This window comes from Megalopta genalis, unplaced genomic scaffold, assembly GCF_051020955.1.
Source record: "Megalopta genalis isolate 19385.01 unplaced genomic scaffold, iyMegGena1_principal scaffold0078, whole genome shotgun sequence".
Classification (NCBI taxonomy): domain Eukaryota; kingdom Metazoa; phylum Arthropoda; class Insecta; order Hymenoptera; family Halictidae; genus Megalopta; species Megalopta genalis.
The window spans coordinates 241,232-261,008 of record NW_027476147.1 but is presented as its reverse complement, the minus strand read 5'-3'; positions in this window follow the sequence as shown (position 1 = coordinate 261,008).

Below are 19,777 nucleotides of genomic sequence, written 5' to 3'. Positions count from 1 at the left end.
GCATCGATTTGAAGTCAAGCCATCTACTTCGCATTGATTTGAAACTAAATCTTGTGTTTCGCTTGGATTTGAAGCTAACACGTTTGATTCGCCTGCATTTGAAGCTATATCATTTAATCGCAAGTATGTGAAGCTAAATAATCTGCTTCGCATGAATCTTAAGCTAAATCATGTGTTTCGCATGGAATTGAAGCTACCTGGTTTGTTACGCCTGCATTTGAAGCCATATCATTTACGTCGCAAGTATTTGAAGCTAAATCATTTGTTTCGCATGGATTTGAAGTTAAGCCATCTACTTCGCATTTATTTGAAACTAAATCATGCGTTTCGCTTGCATTTTAAACTAACTCGTTTGTTTCGCATGCAGTTGAAGCTAAATCATGTTTATCACAAGTATCTGAAACTAAACCACTTATTTCGCAAGTATATGAAGCTAAACCATGTGCTTCGCATTGATTTGAAGCTAAATCTTGTGTTCCGCATGCATTTGAAGCTTATCACTTATATTCGCAAGTATTTGAAGCTAAGTCATTTGTTTCGCATGGATAAGAAGCTAAGCCATCTACTTCGCATTGATTTGAAGCTAAATCATGTGTCTCGCTTGGTTTTAAAGCTAACCCGTTTGTTTCGCATGCGGTTGAAGCTAAATCATGTTTATCACAAGTATATGAAGCTAAACCATTTGTTTCGCAAGAATATGAAGCTAAACCATGTGTTTCGCTTGGATTTGAAGCTAAATCATGTGTTTCGCATGGAATTGAAGCTACCTGGTTTGTTTCGCCTGCATTTGAAGCTTTATCAATTATATCGCAAAATATCTGAAACTAAATATATTGTGTCGCATGGACTTGAAGCTACTCCTTCTACTTCGCATTGATTTGAAGCAAAATCATGTGTTTCGCGCGGGTTTGAAGCTAAGCCTTCTACATCGAATTGATTTGAATCTAAATCATTTGTTTCGCTTGGATTTGAAGCTAAACCATGTGTTTCGCATGAATTTGAAACTAAATCATTTGTGTCGCATGGCTTTGAAGATAAGCCTTCCTCTTTGCATTAATTTGAAGGTAAATCATGTGTTTCGCATGGATTTGAAGGTAACTCGTTTGTTTCGCCTGCATTTGAAGCTATATCGTTTATATCGCAAGTATATGAAGCTAAATCATTTGTGTTGAATTGCTTTGAAGCTAACTCGTTTGCTTCGTCTGCATTGAAGCTATATCACTTCTATCGCAAGTATTTGAAGCTAAATCATTTGTTTCGCATGGAGTTGAAGCTAAGGCTTCTACTTCGCATTGATTTGACACTAAATCATGTGTTTCGCTTGGATTTGAAGCTAACTCGTTTGTTTCGCCTGCATTTGATGCTGTATCAATTATATTGCAAGTATTTGATGCTAAATCATTTGTTTCGCATGGAGTTGAAGCTAAGGCTTCAACTTCGCATTGATTTGAAACTAAATCATGTGTTTCGCATGGATTTGAAGCTAAATCATGTATTTCGCACAGATTTGAAGCTAACTCGTTTGTTCCGTCCTTATTTGAAGCTATATCATTTATATCGCAAGTCTGTGAAGCTAAATCATTTGTTTCGCATGGAGTTGAAGCTAAGGCTTCTACTTCGCATTGATTTGACACTAAATCATGTGTTTCGCTTGGATTTGAAGCTAACTCGTTTGTTTCGCCAGCATTTGAAGCTAAATCATGTTTATCACAAGTATCTGAAGCTAAACCACTTGTTTCGCAAGTATATGAAGCTAAACCATGTGCTTCGCATTGATTTGAAGCTAAATCATGTGTTTCGCATGGAATTGAAGCTACTTGGTTTGTTTCGCCTGCATTTGAAGCTATATCATTTACGTCGCAAGTATTTGAATCTAAATCATTTGTTTCGCATGGATTTGAAGTTAAGCCATCTATTTCGCATTGATTTGAATCTAAATCATGTGTTTCGTTTGGATTTGAAGCTAACACGTTTGTTTCGCCTGCATTTGAAGCTATATCATTTAATCGCAAGTATGTGAAGCTAAATAATCTGTTTCGCATGAATCTTAAGCTAAATCATGTGTTTCGCATGGAATTGAAGCTACCTGGTTTGTTTCGCCTGCATTTGAAGCTAGTTCAATTGTATCGCAAGTATTTGAAGCTAAATCATTAGTTTCGTATGAATTTTAAGCTAAATCATGTGTTTCGCATGGAATTGAAGCTACCTGGTTTGTTTCGCCTGCATTTGAAGCAACATCATTTACGTCGCAAGTATTTTAAGCTAAATCATATGTTTCGCATGGATTTGAAGTTATGCCATCTACTTAGCATCGATTTGAAACTAAATCATGTGTTTCGCTTGGATTTGAAGCTAACTCGTTTGTTTCGCCTGCATTTGAAGCTATATCAATTATATAACAAGTATTTGAAGCTAAGTCATTTGTGTCGCATGGCTTTGAAGATAAACCTTCTACTTTGCATTAATTTGAAGGTAAATCATGTGTTTCGTATGGATTTGAAGCTAACTCGTTTGTTTCGACTGCATTTGAAGCTATATCACTTCTATCGCAGGTATTTGAAGCTAAATCATTCGTATAGCATCGATTTGAAGCTAAGCCTTCTTCTTCGCATTGATTTGAAGCTAAATCGTGTGTTTCGCTTGGATTTTAAACTAACTCGTTTGTTTCGCATGCAGTTGAAGCTAACTCATGTTTATCACAAGTATCTGAAGCTAAACCACTTGTTTCGCAAGTATATGAAGCTAAACCATGTGCTTCGCATTGATTTGAAGCTAAATCATGTGTTTCGCATGGAATTGAAGCTACCTGGTTTGTTTCGCCTGCATTTGAAGCTATATCATTTACGTCGCAAGTATTTGAAGCTAAATCATTCGTATGGCATCGATTTGAAGTCAAGCCATCTACTTCGCATTGATTTGAAACTAAATCTTGTGTTTCGCTTGGATTTGAAGCTAACACGTTTGATTCGCCAGCATTTGAAGCTATATCATTTAATCGCAAGTATGTGAAGCTAAATAATCTGCTTCGCATGAATCTTAAGCTAAATCATGTGTTTCGCATGGAATTGAAGCTACCTGGTTTGTTACGCCTGCATTTGAAGCCATATCATTTACGTCGCAAGTATTTGAAGCTAAATCATTTGTTTCGCACGGATAAGAAGCTAAGCCATCTACTTCGCATTGATTTGAAGCTAAATCATGTGTCTCGCTTGGTTTTAAAGCTAACCCGTTTGTTTCGCATGCGGTTGAAGCTAAATCATGTTTATCACAAGTATATGAAGCTAAACCATTTGTTTCGCAAGAATATGAAGCTAAACCATGTGTTTCGCTTGGATTTGAAGCTAAATCATGTGTTTCGCATGGATTTGAAACTAACTCGTTTGTTTCGACTGCAGTTGAAGCTAAATCATGTTTATCACAAGTATCTGAAGCTAAACCACTTGTTTCGCAAACATATGAAGCTAAACCATGTGCTTCGCATTGATTTGAAGCTAAATCGTGTGTTCCGCATGGATTTGAAGCTAACTCGTTTGTTTCGCCTGCATTTGTAGCTAGTTCACTTGTATCGCAAGTATTTGAAGAAAAATCATTTGTTTCGCATGGATTTGAAGCTACCTCGTTTGTTTCGCCTGCAATTGAATCTATATCACTTATATCGCAAGTATTTGAAGCTAAATCATTTGTTCCGCATGGATTTGATGCTAACTCGTTTGATTCGCATGCATTTGAAGCAGTATCACTTATATTCGCAAGTATTTGGAGCTAAGTCATTTGTTTCGCATGGATATGAAGCTAAGCCAACTACTTCGCATTGATTTGAAGCTAAATCATGTGTCTCGCTTCGTTTTAAAGCTAACTCGTTTGTTTCGCATGCGGTTGAAGCTAAATCATGTTTATCACAAGTATATTAAGCTAAACCATTTGTTTCGCAAGAATATGAAGCTAAACCATGTGTTTCGCTTGGATTTGAAGCTAAATCATGTGTTTCCCATGGATTTGAAACTAACTCGTTTGTTTCGCCTGCATTTGAAGCTAAATCATGTTTATCACAAGTATCTGTATCTAAACCATTTGATTCGCAAGAATATGAAGCTAAACCACGTGTTTCGCATGAATTTGAAGCTAAATCATGTCTTTCGCATAGACTTGAAGCTAACTCGTTTGTTTCGATTGCATTTGAAGCTATATCACTTCTATCGCAGGTATTTGAAGCTAAATCGTTCGTATGGCATCGATTTGAAGCTAAGCCTTCTACTTCGCATTGATTTGAAGCTAAATCATTTGTCTCGCAGGGGTTTTAATGCTAACTCGTTTGTTTCGCATGCGGTTGAAGCTAAATCATGTTTATCACAAGTATATGAAGCTAAACCATTTGTTTCGCAAGAATATGAAGCTAAACCATGTGTTTCGCTTGGATTTGAAGCTAAATCATGCGTTTCGCATGGATTTGCAGCTAACTCGTTTGTTTGGCCTGCATGTGAAGCTATATCACTTATATCGCAAGTATCTGAAGATAAATCATTTGCTTCGCAAGAATATGATGCTAAACCATGTGTTTCGCATGAATTTGAAGCTAACTCGTTTGTTCCACATGCATTTGAAGCTATATCATTTATATCGCAAGTGTTTGAAGCTAAACCATTTGTTTCGCATGGATTTGAAGCTAAGCCTTCTACTTCGCATTGATTTGAAGCTAAATCATCTGTTTCGCATGCATTTCTAGCTTAATCATGTGTTTTGCATGGATTTGTAGCCAACTCGTTTGTTTCGTATGCAGTTGAAGCTATATCAATTATATCGCAAGTATTTGAATCTAAGTCATTTGTCTCGCACGGATTTGTAGCTAAACCTTCTGCATCGCATTGATTTGAAGCTAAATTTTGTGGATCGCATGGAGTTGAAGCTAAACCTTCTACATCGCATTGATTTGCAATTAAATAATGTGTTTCGCATGGACTTCAAGCTAACTCGTTTGTTCCGCATGCAGTTGATGCTATATCACTTATATCGCAAGTATTTGATGCTAAACCACGTGTTTCCCATGAATTTGAAACTAAATCATGTGTTTCGCATGCATTTGAAACTTAATCATGTGTTCTGATTCGATTTGAAGCTAACTTGTTTGTTTCGCCTGCATTTGTAGCTATTTCAAACATGAGGCAAGTATTTTAAGCTAAATCATACGTTTCGCACGGATTTGAAGCCAAGCCTTCTACTTCGTATTGATTTGAAAATAAATCATGTGTTTCGCTTCGATTTGAAGCTAACTCGTTTGTTTCGCCTTCAGAAGCTTCATCAATTATATCGTAAGTAGTTGAAGCTAAATCACTTGTGTCGCATGGATTTTAAGCTACGCCTTCTCCTTCGCATTGATTTGAAGCTAAATCATGCGTTTCGCATGGATTTGAAGCTAACTCGTTTGTTCCGCATGCAGTTGAAGGTAAATCCTGTATACCACAAGTATTTGAAGCTAAACCATTTGTTGCACATTGATTTGATGATAAGCCTTCAACTTCGCATTGATTTGAAGCTAAATCATTTGTTTCCCTTGCATTTGAAGCTAACGCGACTGTTCCGCATGCAGTTTAAGATACATCATGTTTATCACAAGTATCTGCAGCTAAACCATGTGTTTCTCATGGATTTGAAGCTAAAACATGTATTTCGCATGGATTTGAGGCTAACTCGTTTGTTTCGCCTGCATTTGAAGCTTTATCAATTATATCGCAAGCATTTGAAGCTAAATCATTTGTTTCGCATGGATATGAAGCTAAACCTTCTAGTTCGCATTGATTTGAAGCTAAATCATGTTCTTCGCATGCATTTGAAGCTAACTCGTTTGTTTCGCATGCAGTTGAATGTAAATCATGTATACCACAAGTATTTGAAGCTGCACCATTTGTTTCGCATTGATTTGAAGCTAAGCCTTCAACTTCGCATTGATTTGAAGCTAAATCATCTGTTTCCATTGGATTTGAAGCTAACGCAATTGTTTCGCCTGCGTTTGAAGCTATATGATGTATATCACAAGTATTTGAAGCAAAATCATTTGATTCGCATGGATTTGAAGCTAAGCCTTCTACTTCGCATTGATTTGAAGCAGAATCATGTGTTTCGCACAGATTTGAAGCTAACTCATTTGTTTCGCATGCATTTGAAGCTATATCAATTATATCGCAAATATTTGAAGCTAAATCATTTGTGTCGCATGGCTTTGAAGATAAGCCTTCTACTTTGCATTAATTTGAAGGTAAATCATGTGTTTCGCTTGAATTTGAAGGTAACTCGTTTGTTTCGCCTGCATTTGAAGCTATATCATTTGTATCGCAAGTATGTGAACCTAAATCATTTGTTTCGCATGGATTTGAAGCTAAGCCTACTACTTCGCATTGATTTGAAACTAAATCATGTGTTTCGCTTGGATTTGAAGCTAACTCGTTTGTTTCGCCTGCATTTGGAGCTATATCACTTATATCGCAAGTATCTGAAGCTGAATCATTTGTTTCTCACGTATTTGAAGCTAAGCCTTCTACTTCGCATTGATTTGAAGCTAAATCATATGATTAGCTTGGATTTGAATCTAACGCGTTTGTACCGCATGCAGTTGAAGCTAAATCATGTGTATCACAAATGTTTGTAGCTAAATCAATTGTTTCGCATGGATTTGAAACTAAGCGTTCTACTTCGCAATGATTTGAAGCTAAATCATGTGTGTAGCTCAGATTTGAAGCTAACTGGTTTGTTTCGCCTACATTTGAAGATATATTACTTATACTCGCAATTATTTGAAGCTAAATCAGTTGTTTCGCAAGAATATGAAGCTAAACCATGTGTTTCGCATGAATTTGTAGCTAACTCGTTTGTTTCGCATGCTTTTGAAGCTGTATCCATTATATTCGGTAGTATTTGAAGCTAAATCTTTTGATTCGCATGGATTTGAAACTAAGTTTGTACTTCGCATTGATTTGAAGCTAAATCATGTGATTCGCTTGGATTTAAAGGTAAGCCTTCTACTTCGCATTGATTTGAAGCTACATCATGTGTTTCGCATGGATTTGCAGCTAACTCGTTTGTTTGGCCTGCATGTGAAGCTACATCACTTATATCGCAAGTATCTGAAGATAAATCATTTGCTTCGCAAGAATATGATGCTAAACCATGTGTTTCGCATGCATTTGAAGCTATATCATTTATGTCGCAAGTATTTGAAGCTAAATCATTTGTTTCGCATGGATTTGAAGCTAAGCCTTCTAGTTCGCATTGATTTGAAACTAAATCATGTGTTTTGCTTGGATTTGAAGCTAACTCGTTCGTTTCGCCTGCATTTGAATCTGTATCAATTATATCGCAAGTATTTGAAGCTAAATCTATTGTGTCGCATGTATTTGAAGCTACGTCTTCTACTTCGCATTGATTTGAAGTTAAATCATGTGTTTCGTATGCATTTGAAGCTAACTCGTTTGTCTCGCATGCAGTTGAAGGTAAATCATATATACCACTAGTATTTGAAGCTAAACCATATGTTTCGCATTGATTTGAAGCTAAGCCTTTAACTTCGCATTGATTTAAACTGAATCATTGGTTTCCCTTGGATTTGAAGCTAACGCGATTGTTTGGAATGCAGTTGAAGCTAAATCATGTTTATCATAAGTATCTGAAGCTAAATCATCTGTTCCTCAGTATTATGAAGATAAACCATTTGTTTCTCATGGATTTGAAGCCAAATCATGTGTTTCGCATTGATTTGAAGTTAAGCCTTCAACTTCGCATTGATTTGAAGCTAAATCATGAGTTTCGCATGGATTAGAAAATAACTCGTTTGTGTCTCCTGCATTTGAAGTTATATCACTTATACCGCAAGTATTTGAAGCTAAATCATTTGTTTCGCATGGATTTGAAGCTAAACCTTCTACTTCGCATCGATTTTAAACTAAATCATGTGTTTCGCTTGGATTTGAAGCTAACTCGTTTGATTCGTCTGCATTTGAATCTATATCACTTATATCGCAAGTATCTCAAACTAAATCATTTGTTTCGCATGGATTTGAAGCCAAGCCTTCTACATCGCTTTGATTTGAAGCTAAATCATGTGTTTCGCTTGGAATTGAAGCTACGCCATCTACATCGTATTGATTTGCAGCTACATCATGTGTATCGCATGGATTTGAAGCTAACTCGTTTGTTTCGCTTGTATTTGAATCTATATCACTTATATCGCAAGTAATTGAAGCTAAATCATTTGTTCCTCATGGATTTGAATGTAAGCCTTCTACTCCGCATTGATTTGAAGCTAAATCATGTGATCCGCGTGGATTTGAAGTTAACTCGTTTGTTTCGCCAGCATTTGAAGCTATATCCTTATATCGCAAGTATTTGAAGCTAAATCATTAGTGACGAATGGATTTGAAGCTAACCCTGCTACTTCGCATTGTTTTGAAGTTAATCATGTTATTTACACGGATTTGTAGCTAACTCGTTTGTTTCGCCTGCATTTGAAGCTATTTCATTTATACCTCAAGTATTTGAAGCTAAATCATTCGTTTCGCATGGATTTGAAGCTGACCCTTCTACGTCACATTGATTTGAAGCTATATCATGTGTTTCGCTTGATAAATCATGAAATTTGAAGCCATATCATGTGTTTCGCTCGCTAAATCATGAAAATCACAAGTATTTAATAGCTAAACCATTTGATTCGCATGGATTTGAAGCTAACCCTACTAATTCACATTGATTAGAAGCCAATTCATTTATGTCGCCTATATTTGAAGCTAAGCCTTCTACTTCACATTGATTTGAAGCTAATTCATGTGTTTCGCTTGGATTTGAAGCTATCTCGTTTGTTTCGCCTGCATTCGAATCTATTTCACTTATGTCGCACAAATTTGAAGCCAATTCATTTGTGTAGCATGGATTTGAAGCTAAACCTTTTACATTGCATTGATTTGAAGCTTTATCATGTGTTTTGCTTTTGATTTGAAGCTAACTCGTTTGTATCGCCTGCATTTGAAGCTATATCACTTATATCCAAAGTGTTTGCAGCTAAATCATTTGTTTCGCATGGATTTGAAGCTAAACCTTCTACATCGCATTGATTTGAAGCTAAACCATGTGTTTCGCATGAATTTGAAGCTAAATCACGTGTTTCGCATAGACTTGAAGCTAATTCGTTTGTTTCGCATGCATTTGAAGCTATATCACTTCTATCGCAGGTATTTGAAGCTAAATCATTTGTTCCGCATGGATTTGAAGCTACGCCTTCTACTTCGCATTGGTTTTTAGCTAAATCATGTCTTCCGCATGGATTTGAAGCTATCTCGTTTGTTTTGCCTGCATTTGATATTATATCATTTGTATCGCAAGTATTTGAAGCTAAATAATTTGTTTCGCAAGAAATTTAAGCTAAATCATGTGTTTCGCATGGAATTGAAGCTACCTGGTTTGTTTCGCCTGCATTTGAAGCTAGTTCACTTGTATCGCAAGTATTTGAAGAAAAATCATTTGTTTCGCATGGATATGAAGCTAAGCCATCTACTTCGCATTGATTGGAAGCTAAATCATGTGTCTCGCTTGATTTAAAAGCTAACTCGTTTGTTTCGCATGCGGTTGAAGCTAAATCATGTTTATCACAAGTATCTGAATCTAAACCATTTGTTTCGCAAGAATATGAAGCTAAACCATGTGTTTCGCATGAATTTGAAGCTAAATCATGTGTTTCTCTTGGATTTGAAGCTAACTCGTTTGTTTCGCCTGCATTTGAAGCTATATCACTTATATCGCAAGTATCTGAACCTAAATCATTTGTTTCGCATGGATTTGAAGCTAAGCCTTCTACTTCGCATTGATTTGAAGCTAAATCATGTGTATAGCATGGATTTGAAGCTAACTCGTTTGTTTCGCCTGCAATTGAGGCCATATCATTTATATCGCAGGTATTTGAAGCTAAATCATTTGTGTCGCATAGATTTGAAGCTAAGCCTTCTACTTCGCATTGATTTGAAGCTAAATCATGTGTATAGCGTGGATTTGAAGCTAACTCGTTTGTTTGGCCTGCATTTGAAGCTAAATCAATTATATCGCAAGTATTTGAAGCTGAATCATTTGTGTCGCATGGCTTTGAAGCTAACTCGTTTGTTTCGCCTGCATTGAAGCTATATCACTTCTATCGCAAGTATTTGAATCTAAATCATTTGTGTCGCACGGATTTGAAGCTAAGCCTTCTACTTCGCATTGATTTGAAACTAAATCATCTGTTTTGCTTGGATTTGAATCTAACTCGTTTGTTTCGCCTGCATTTGAAGCTTTATCAATTATATCGCAATTATCTGAAGCTAAATCATTTGTTTCTCATGTATGTGAAGCTAAGCCTTCTACTTCGCATTGATTTGAAACTAAACCATGTGTTTCGCTGGGATTTGAAGCTAACTCGTCTGTTTCGCCTGCATTTGAAGCTATATCATTTATATCTCAAGTATATGAAGCTAAACCATTTGTTTCGGAAGAATATGAAGCTAAACCATGTGTTTCGCCTGGATTTGAAGCTAACTCGTTTGTTTCGCCTGCATTTGAAGCTAAATCAATTATATTGCAAGTATTTGAAGCTGAATCATTTGTGTCGCATGGCTTTGAGGATAAGCCTTCTACTTCGCATTAATTTGAAGGTAAATCATGTGTTTCGCTTGGATTTGAAGCTAAGCCTTCTACTTCGCATTGATTTGGAACTAAATCATGTGTTTCGCTTGGATTTGAAGCTAACTCGTTTGTTTCGCATGCATTTGAAGCTATATCATTTATATCGCAAATATATGAAGCTAAACCATTTGTTTCGCAAGAATATGAAGCTAAACCATGTGTTTCGCATGAATTTGAAGCTAAATCATGTGTTTCGCACAGATTTGAAGCTAACTCGTTTGTTTCGCCCTTATTTGAAGCAATATCATTTATATCGCAAGTCTGTGAAGCTAAATCATTTGTTTCGCATGGAGTTGAAGCTAAGGCTTCTACTTCGCATTGATTTGACACTAAATCATGTGTTTCGCTTGGATTTGAAGCTAACTCGTTTGTTTCGCCTGCACTTGATGCTGTATCAATTATCAATTATATCGCAAGTATTTGATAGCTAAATCATTTGTGTCGCATGGCTTAGAAGCTAAATTGTTTGTTTCGCCTGCATTGAAGCTATATCACTTCTATCGCAAGTATTTGAATCTAAATCATTTGTGTCGCACGGATTTGAAGCTAAGCCTTCTACTTCGCATTGATTTGAAACTATATCATCTGTTTTGCTTGGATTTGAATCTAACTCGTTTGTTTCGCCTGCATTTGAAGCTTTATCAATTATATCGCAATTATCTGAAGCTAAATCATTTGTTCCTCATTTATGTGAAGCTAAGCCTTCTACTTCGCATTGATTTGAAACTAAACCATGTGTCTCGCTGGGATTTGAAGCTAACTCGTCTGTTTTTCCTGCATTTGAAGCTATATCATTTATATCGCAAGTATGTGAAACTAAATCATTTGTTTCGCATGGATTTGAAGCTAAGCCTTCTGCTTCGCATTGATTTGAAACTAAATCATGTGTTTCGCATGGATTTGAAGCTAAGCCTTCTACTTCACATTGATTTGAAACTAAATCATGTGGTTCGCATGGATTTGAAGCTAAATCATGTGTTTCGCACAGATTTGAAGCTAACTCGTTTATTTCGCCTGCATTTGAAGCTATATCAGTTATATCGCAAGTATTTGAAGCTAAATCATTTGTGTCGCATGGCTTTGAGGATAAGCCTCCTACTTCGCATTGATTTGATACTAAACCATGTGTTTCGCTTGGATTTGAAGCTAACTCGTTTGTTTCGCCTGCATTTGAAGCTATATCATTTATATCTCAAGTATATGAAGCTAAATCCTTTGTGTTGCATGGCTTTGAAGCTAACTCGTTTCTTTCGCCTGCATTGAAGCTATATCACTTCTATCGCAAGTATTTGAAGCTAAAACATTTGTGTCTCATGGATTTGAAGCTAAGCCTTCTACTCCGCATTGATTTGAACTAAATCATGTGTTTCGCTTGGATTTGAAGCTATATCATTTATATCGCAAATATATGAAGCTAAACCATTTGTTTCGCAAGAATATGAAGCTAAACCATGTGTTTCGCATGAATTTGAAGTTAAATCATGTGTTTCGCACAGATTTGAAGCTAACTCGTTTGTTTCGCCCTTATTTGAAGCAATATCATTTATATCGCAAGTCTGTGAAGCTAAATCATTTGTTTCGCATGGAGTTGAAGCTAAGGCTTCTACTTCGCATTGATTTGACACTAAATCATGTGTTTCGCTTGGATTTGAAGCTAATTCGTTTGTTTCGCCTGCATTTGATGCTGTATCAATTATCAATTATATCGCAAGTATTTGAAGCTAAATCATTTGTGTCGCATGGCTTAGAAGCTAAATCGTTTGTTTCGCCTGCATTGAAGCTATATCACTTCTATCGCAAGTATTTGAATCTAAATCATTTGTGTCGCACGGATTTGAAGCTAAGCCTTCTACTTCGCATTGATTTGGAACTATGTCATCTGTTTTGCTTGGATTTGAATCTAACTCGTTTGTTTCGCCTGCATTTGAAGCTTTATCAATTATATCGCAATTATCTGAAGCTAAATCATTTGTTTCTCATGTATGTGAAGCTAAGCCTTCTACTGCACATTGATTTGAAACTAAACCATGTGTTTCGCTGGGATTTGAAGCTAACTCGTCTGTTTCGCCTGCATTTGAAGCTATATCATTTATATCTCAAGTATATGAAGCTAAACCATTTGTTTCGGAAGAATATGAAGCTAAACCATGTGTTTCACATAGATTTGAGGCTAACTCGTTTATTTCGCCTGCATTTGAAGCTATATCAATTATATCGCAAGTATTTGAAGTTAAATCATTTGTGTCGCATGGCTTTGAGGATAAGCCTCCTACTTCGCATTGATTTGGAACTAAATCATGTGTTTCGCTTGGATTTGAAGCTACCTCGTTCGTTTCGCCTGCATTTGAAGCTATATCAATTATATTGCAAGTATTTGAATCTGAATCATTTGTGTCGCATGGCTTTGAGGATAAGCCTTCTACTTCGCATTAATTTGAAGGTAAATCATGTGTTTCGCTTGGATTTGAAGCTAACTCGTTTGTTTCGCCTGCATTTGAAGCTATATCATTTATATCGCAAGTATGTGAAACTAAATCATTTGTTTCGCATGGATATGAAGCTATGCCTACTACTTCGCATTGATTTGTAACTAAAACATGTGTTTCGCGTGGATTTGAAACTAATTCGTTTGTTTCGCCTGCATTTGAAGCTAAATCATGTTTATCACAAGTATCTGAATCTAAATCTTTTTTTTCGCAAGAATATGAAGCTAAACCATGTGTTTCGCATGAATTTGAAGATAAATCATGTGTTTCGCACAGATTTGAAGCTAACTCGTTTGTTTCGCCTGCATTTGAAGCTATATCAATTATATCGCAACTATTTGAAGCTAAATCACTTGAGTCGCATGGATTTGAAACTACGCTTTCTACTTCACATTGATTTGAAACTAAATCATTTGTTTCGCGAGAATTTGAAGCTAATCCATGTGTTTCGCATGAATTTTAAACTAAATCATGTGTTTCGCATAGAACTGAAGCTAACTGGTGTGTTTCGCCTGCACATTGAAGCTATATCGCTTGAATCGCAAGTACTTGAAGTAAAATCATTTACTTCGCTGGATTTGAAGCTATCCTGTTTGTTTCGCCAGCAGTTGAATCTATATCACTTATATCGTAAGTGTTTGAAGCTAAATCATTTGTTCCGCATGGATTTGAAGCTAACTCGTTTGTTTCGCCTGCAGTTGAAGCTACATCATGTATATCACAAGTATTTGAAGCTAAACCATTTGATTCGCATGGATTTGAAGCTAAGCGTTCTACTTCGCTAAGTTTTGAAGCTAAATCATGTGTTTCGCTTGGATTTGATGTTACCTCATTTGTTTCGCATGCAGTTGAAGCGAAATCATGTATATCACAAGTATTTGAAGCTAAACCATTTGATTCACATGGATTTGAAGGTAAGCCTTCTACTACGCATTGATTTGAATATAAATCATGCGTTTCGCATGGATTTGAAGCTAACTCGTTTGTTTCGCATGCATTTCAAACTGTTTCATTTATACCGCAAGTATTTGAAGGTAAAACATTTGTTTCGCATGGATTTGAAGTTAAACCTTCTACTTCGCATTGATTTGAACTAAATCATGTGTTTCGCTTGGATTTGAAGCTATATCATTTATATCGCAAATATATGAAGCTAAACCATTTGTTTCGCAAGAATATGAAGCTAAACCATGTGTTTCGCATGAATTTGAAGTTAAATCATGTGTTTCGCACAGATTTGAAGCTAACTCGTTTGTTTCGCCCTTATTTGAAGCAATATCATTTATATCGCAAGTCTGTGAAGCTAAATCATTTGTTTCGCATGGAGTTGAAGCTAAGGCTTCTACTTCGCATTGATTTGACACTAAATCATGTGTTTCGCTTGGATTTGAAGCTAATTCGTTTGTTTCGCCTGCATTTGATGCTGTATCAATTATCAATTATATCGCAAGTATTTGAAGCTAAATCATTTGTGTCGCATGGCTTAGAAGCTAAATCGTTTGTTTCGCCTGCATTGAAGCTATATCACTTCTATCGCAAGTATTTGAATCTAAATCATTTGTGTCGCACGGATTTGAAGCTAAGCCTTCTACTTCGCATTGATTTGGAACTATGTCATCTGTTTTGCTTGGATTTGAATCTAACTCGTTTGTTTCGCCTGCATTTGAAGCTTTATCAATTATATCGCAATTATCTGAAGCTAAATCATTTGTTTCTCATGTATGTGAAGCTAAGCCTTCTACTGCACATTGATTTGAAACTAAACCATGTGTTTCGCTGGGATTTGAAGCTAACTCGTCTGTTTCGCCTGCATTTGAAGCTATATCATTTATATCTCAAGTATATGAAGCTAAACCATTTGTTTCGGAAGAATATGAAGCTAAACCATGTGTTTCACATAGATTTGAGGCTAACTCGTTTATTTCGCCTGCATTTGAAGCTATATCAATTATATCGCAAGTATTTGAAGTTAAATCATTTGTGTCGCATGGCTTTGAGGATAAGCCTCCTACTTCGCATTGATTTGGAACTAAATCATGTGTTTCGCTTGGATTTGAAGCTACCTCGTTCGTTTCGCCTGCATTTGAAGCTATATCAATTATATTGCAAGTATTTGAATCTGAATCATTTGTGTCGCATGGCTTTGAGGATAAGCCTTCTACTTCGCATTAATTTGAAGGTAAATCATGTGTTTCGCTTGGATTTGAAGCTAACTCGTTTGTTTCGCCTGCATTTGAAGCTATATCATTTATATCGCAAGTATGTGAAACTAAATCATTTGTTTCGCATGGATATGAAGCTATGCCTACTACTTCGCATTGATTTGTAACTAAAACATGTGTTTCGCGTGGATTTGAAACTAATTCGTTTGTTTCGCCTGCATTTGAAGCTAAATCATGTTTATCACAAGTATCTGAATCTAAATCTTTTTTTTCGCAAGAATATGAAGCTAAACCATGTGTTTCGCATGAATTTGAAGATAAATCATGTGTTTCGCACAGATTTGAAGCTAACTCGTTTGTTTCGCCTGCATTTGAAGCTATATCAATTATATCGCAACTATTTGAAGCTAAATCACTTGAGTCGCATGGATTTGAAACTACGCTTTCTACTTCACATTGATTTGAAACTAAATCATTTGTTTCGCGAGAATTTGAAGCTAATCCATGTGTTTCGCATGAATTTTAAACTAAATCATGTGTTTCGCATAGAACTGAAGCTAACTGGTGTGTTTCGCCTGCACATTGAAGCTATATCGCTTGAATCGCAAGTACTTGAAGTAAAATCATTTACTTCGCTGGATTTGAAGCTATCCTGTTTGTTTCGCCAGCAGTTGAATCTATATCACTTATATCGTAAGTGTTTGAAGCTAAATCATTTGTTCCGCATGGATTTGAAGCTAACTCGTTTGTTTCGCCTGCAGTTGAAGCTACATCATGTATATCACAAGTATTTGAAGCTAAACCATTTGATTCGCATGGATTTGAAGCTAAGCGTTCTACTTCGCTAAGTTTTGAAGCTAAATCATGTGTTTCGCTTGGATTTGATGTTACCTCATTTGTTTCGCATGCAGTTGAAGCGAAATCATGTATATCACAAGTATTTGAAGCTAAACCATTTGATTCACATGGATTTGAAGGTAAGCCTTCTACTACGCATTGATTTGAATATAAATCATGCGTTTCGCATGGATTTGAAGCTAACTCGTTTGTTTCGCATGCATTTCAAACTGTTTCATTTATACCGCAAGTATTTGAAGGTAAAACATTTGTTTCGCATGGATTTGAAGTTAAACCTTCTACTTCGCTTTGATTTGCAGCCAAATCATGTGTTCCGCATTGATTTGAAGCTAAATCATGTGTTTCGCATGGATTTGAAGTTAACTCGTTTGTTTCGCATGCAGTCGAAGTTAAATCATGAATATCACAAGTATTTGAAGATAACCCATTTGTTTGGCAAGAATATGAAGCTAAACAATGTGTTTCGCACCGTTTTGAAGCTAAATCATGTGTTTCTCTTGGATTTGAAACTAACTCGTTTGTTTCGCCTGCATTTAAAGCTGTTTCATTGATACCGCAAGTATTTGAAGGTAAATCATTTGTTTCGCACGGATTTGAAGCTGTGTTCCGTTCTGTAGGACCTCCCGTACGCCGCTTTCGCGAAAGTTTATGGCGTGGACCAGCGAGGATCACAAAGAGACGGAAACCTTTTTTCCATCTGCAGAACATCGGTGCAGGGTCTTCCGTCTCTTTAATGACCGCGACGCATCGTAGGCACGAAAGGTCCGAAAAAACAACCCCGTCGTAAATTTGAGAATTTAACGGGTCTTGAGAAAGTTTAGTCCCAACCGTCGCGGGGACGATATCTCAGGCCCCAGGGGACCTCCCGACCACGCAACTACGCAACACCCCCCTCTCCTAGACAAGGCTCGTGTAGGACGATACGAGAGGGTGGTGACGAAAAGCTTAGAGGACACTGATTGGAAAATCGCAATCTTCGAGAAAAACCAATCAGTGCGTCCCGGCGTGGAGGTGGAGGTTCCTTCAGGGATCTCAAACGGGGGTGACCGATATAAAATAACGCGACCAGTCGGGGCGCGGACAGAAAAACGCAGAAAAACATAGTCATCAACAATCATTACCAGCTCTGTTACTTTAAGTGGGCACAGAGCATCGCGAACCACATTGTCAATTAGAATCGGGAATTTACAACCCCCGTAGACCGAACAACGGTCGCAGTGTCGGTGCGCGAAAAACATTGGTCCTTCGAGCCGGATGTGAGCGTTCCTACAACAAACACATCAAACACAGCATCCCGGTTGAATCAGTGCCACCACAACGGACGTCCACCCGAGCATCTCTTTTCAAGACGACAGGACTTCGTGACATCATCGGAGTTCAACCTTCCTGGCGTCCTCACTCCGTAAAGGTAGGCTTGTTTAGAGTATCACTGATTCCCGTGTCGCGCTCCCATTACCATCATGTCCATTCAGAAGCCCGACGGTACTCAATCCAGCACTCTACGACGCAGACGCAATCAAATAATCAAACAACTCGCGGAGATCACTAAATTCCTTGACAATAGCGAACAAACCGGTAATCTAGAAAAACACGTCCTCGACTTTTATACAAACTCAGTAGAGAAGGCATGAAAGGATTACGAGTTCCTTCTAGAAGACCTCGAAGATCCTGAATCCGAAGACGACCGCAAGTTTGAAATTCGAGCAAAATATTTTGCAACACATGGCAGAGCAAAACGAATGCGTGAAGCAATTCAACCGCAAGATGTTCCACGTGACCAAGTCACTAATTCACCTGCTCCTACCATATCGGGTCCGATAGCGATAAAGTTACCTGAAATGCGGCTACCCACGTTCGATGGTTCTATTGAAAGGTGGGCGTCATTTTACGATCTGTTCACTTCAATGATTGATCGCAATGAGAGTCTTTCTCCGGTTCAGAAATTACAATACCAGCGTTCGACCCTTACCGGCAAAGCCGCGGCATGCATTCAATCTCACAACACCACAGATGCTAATTATCTTGACGCGATCGCGATATTGAAAGAGAAATTTGACTGCCCGCGACTAGTCTTACTGCGACATTGCAACGCTATTCAGGAGATTCCGAAACTAGCGAAAGACACACCGCAAGCACTGGGAGATTTATTAGACTGTTTGAAGCAACATCTGCGGGCGTTGCAGATTCTCGGAGAACCCGTGACATCCTGGAACACTCTCCTAATTTCAATTGTTCTCGCGAAACTGAATCCCGATATCATCTGGCAATGAGAACTTACACTACCCGATAAAAAAATGCCTTCGTACGAGCATCTGATCGAGTTCCTCCAGAAACGAGCAAATTGCTCACCTGCAGCTTTTGACAGGGTTGCATCCGCGCCCGGGATACGTGTTTCGACCGGACGCCAAACATTGTCATCAGAGAACTCACGAGTACCTAACCGGGGATTTCCGCGCGTTCAAACTTACGTCACCACAAACACATTCCAATGCTCAATCTGTGAAGGGAGCCACAGAATCGGGAACTGCGAAGCGTTTAATGTATTGTCCGTCAATGAGCGAATGAAGGCCGTTGCTGAGGCCGCACTATGTCAAAACTGCCTGGGTAACGGACACACGTCCAGTGTATGTCGATCGAAGTTTCATTGCCGAATATGCCAACAACGACACCACACTCTCCTACACCGACAAGAACATTCAACACGTGAACGAACTGTCACTCCACCAAGCTCAACACACGATCCGCCCATCCCCACATCACTTCAAGACAAGGCAGCAACCGACGAGAAACCAAGGCCCACATGACTACCATCGCAGAAAATCCCAAGACCCATCCAGACACACACCTTCATAATAAATTCCGACACCAACGAATTATTAGTCACAGCTCAGATTAATGTCGCCGATGTCGATCAGAACATAATACCATGCCGTGCCTTAGTTGACACTTGCTCTACCACCAATTTTATGACAGAAGATCTAGCCAAGAGGCTCCGTTTGCCGCAAGATCGATGCACCATCTCTGTGGGCGCTCTCAATGCGCTGTCGACCATATCTAACCATACCATTAGGGCAAACATTCAATCTAAGGTCAGCAATTATAATCGAACCCTTACATTTTTGATCGTACCAAACATCGCTCCATTAGTACCAGACCAGACAGTCGACCGCACAATGCTCAGAATCCCTCGCAACATCGAGCTCGCCGACTCAACGTTCCATCGACCAGCACCAATCGACATATTACTGGGGGCTGGAACAGCGCTATCGATATTATGCGTAGGGCAAATTGATCTTTCTCAACCAGACGGCCCAGATCTTTTCCTCCAAAAGACAATGCTTGGATGGGTCATCGGAGGCAGTGTGCCAACAGCACAACCAAGGCAGAAGGTCACATGCCATACAACAACGGCATTACAACGCGAGCTAGCACGTTTCTGGGAAATCGAAGAAGGTCCGCAATCTCAGCATCTATCCAAATCAGAATCGACGTGCGAACAACATTTTCAGAATACCGTTACAAGAAACACAGAAGGTAGATATGTTGTCGCACTTCCATTTAACGAAAACAAGGACAAGC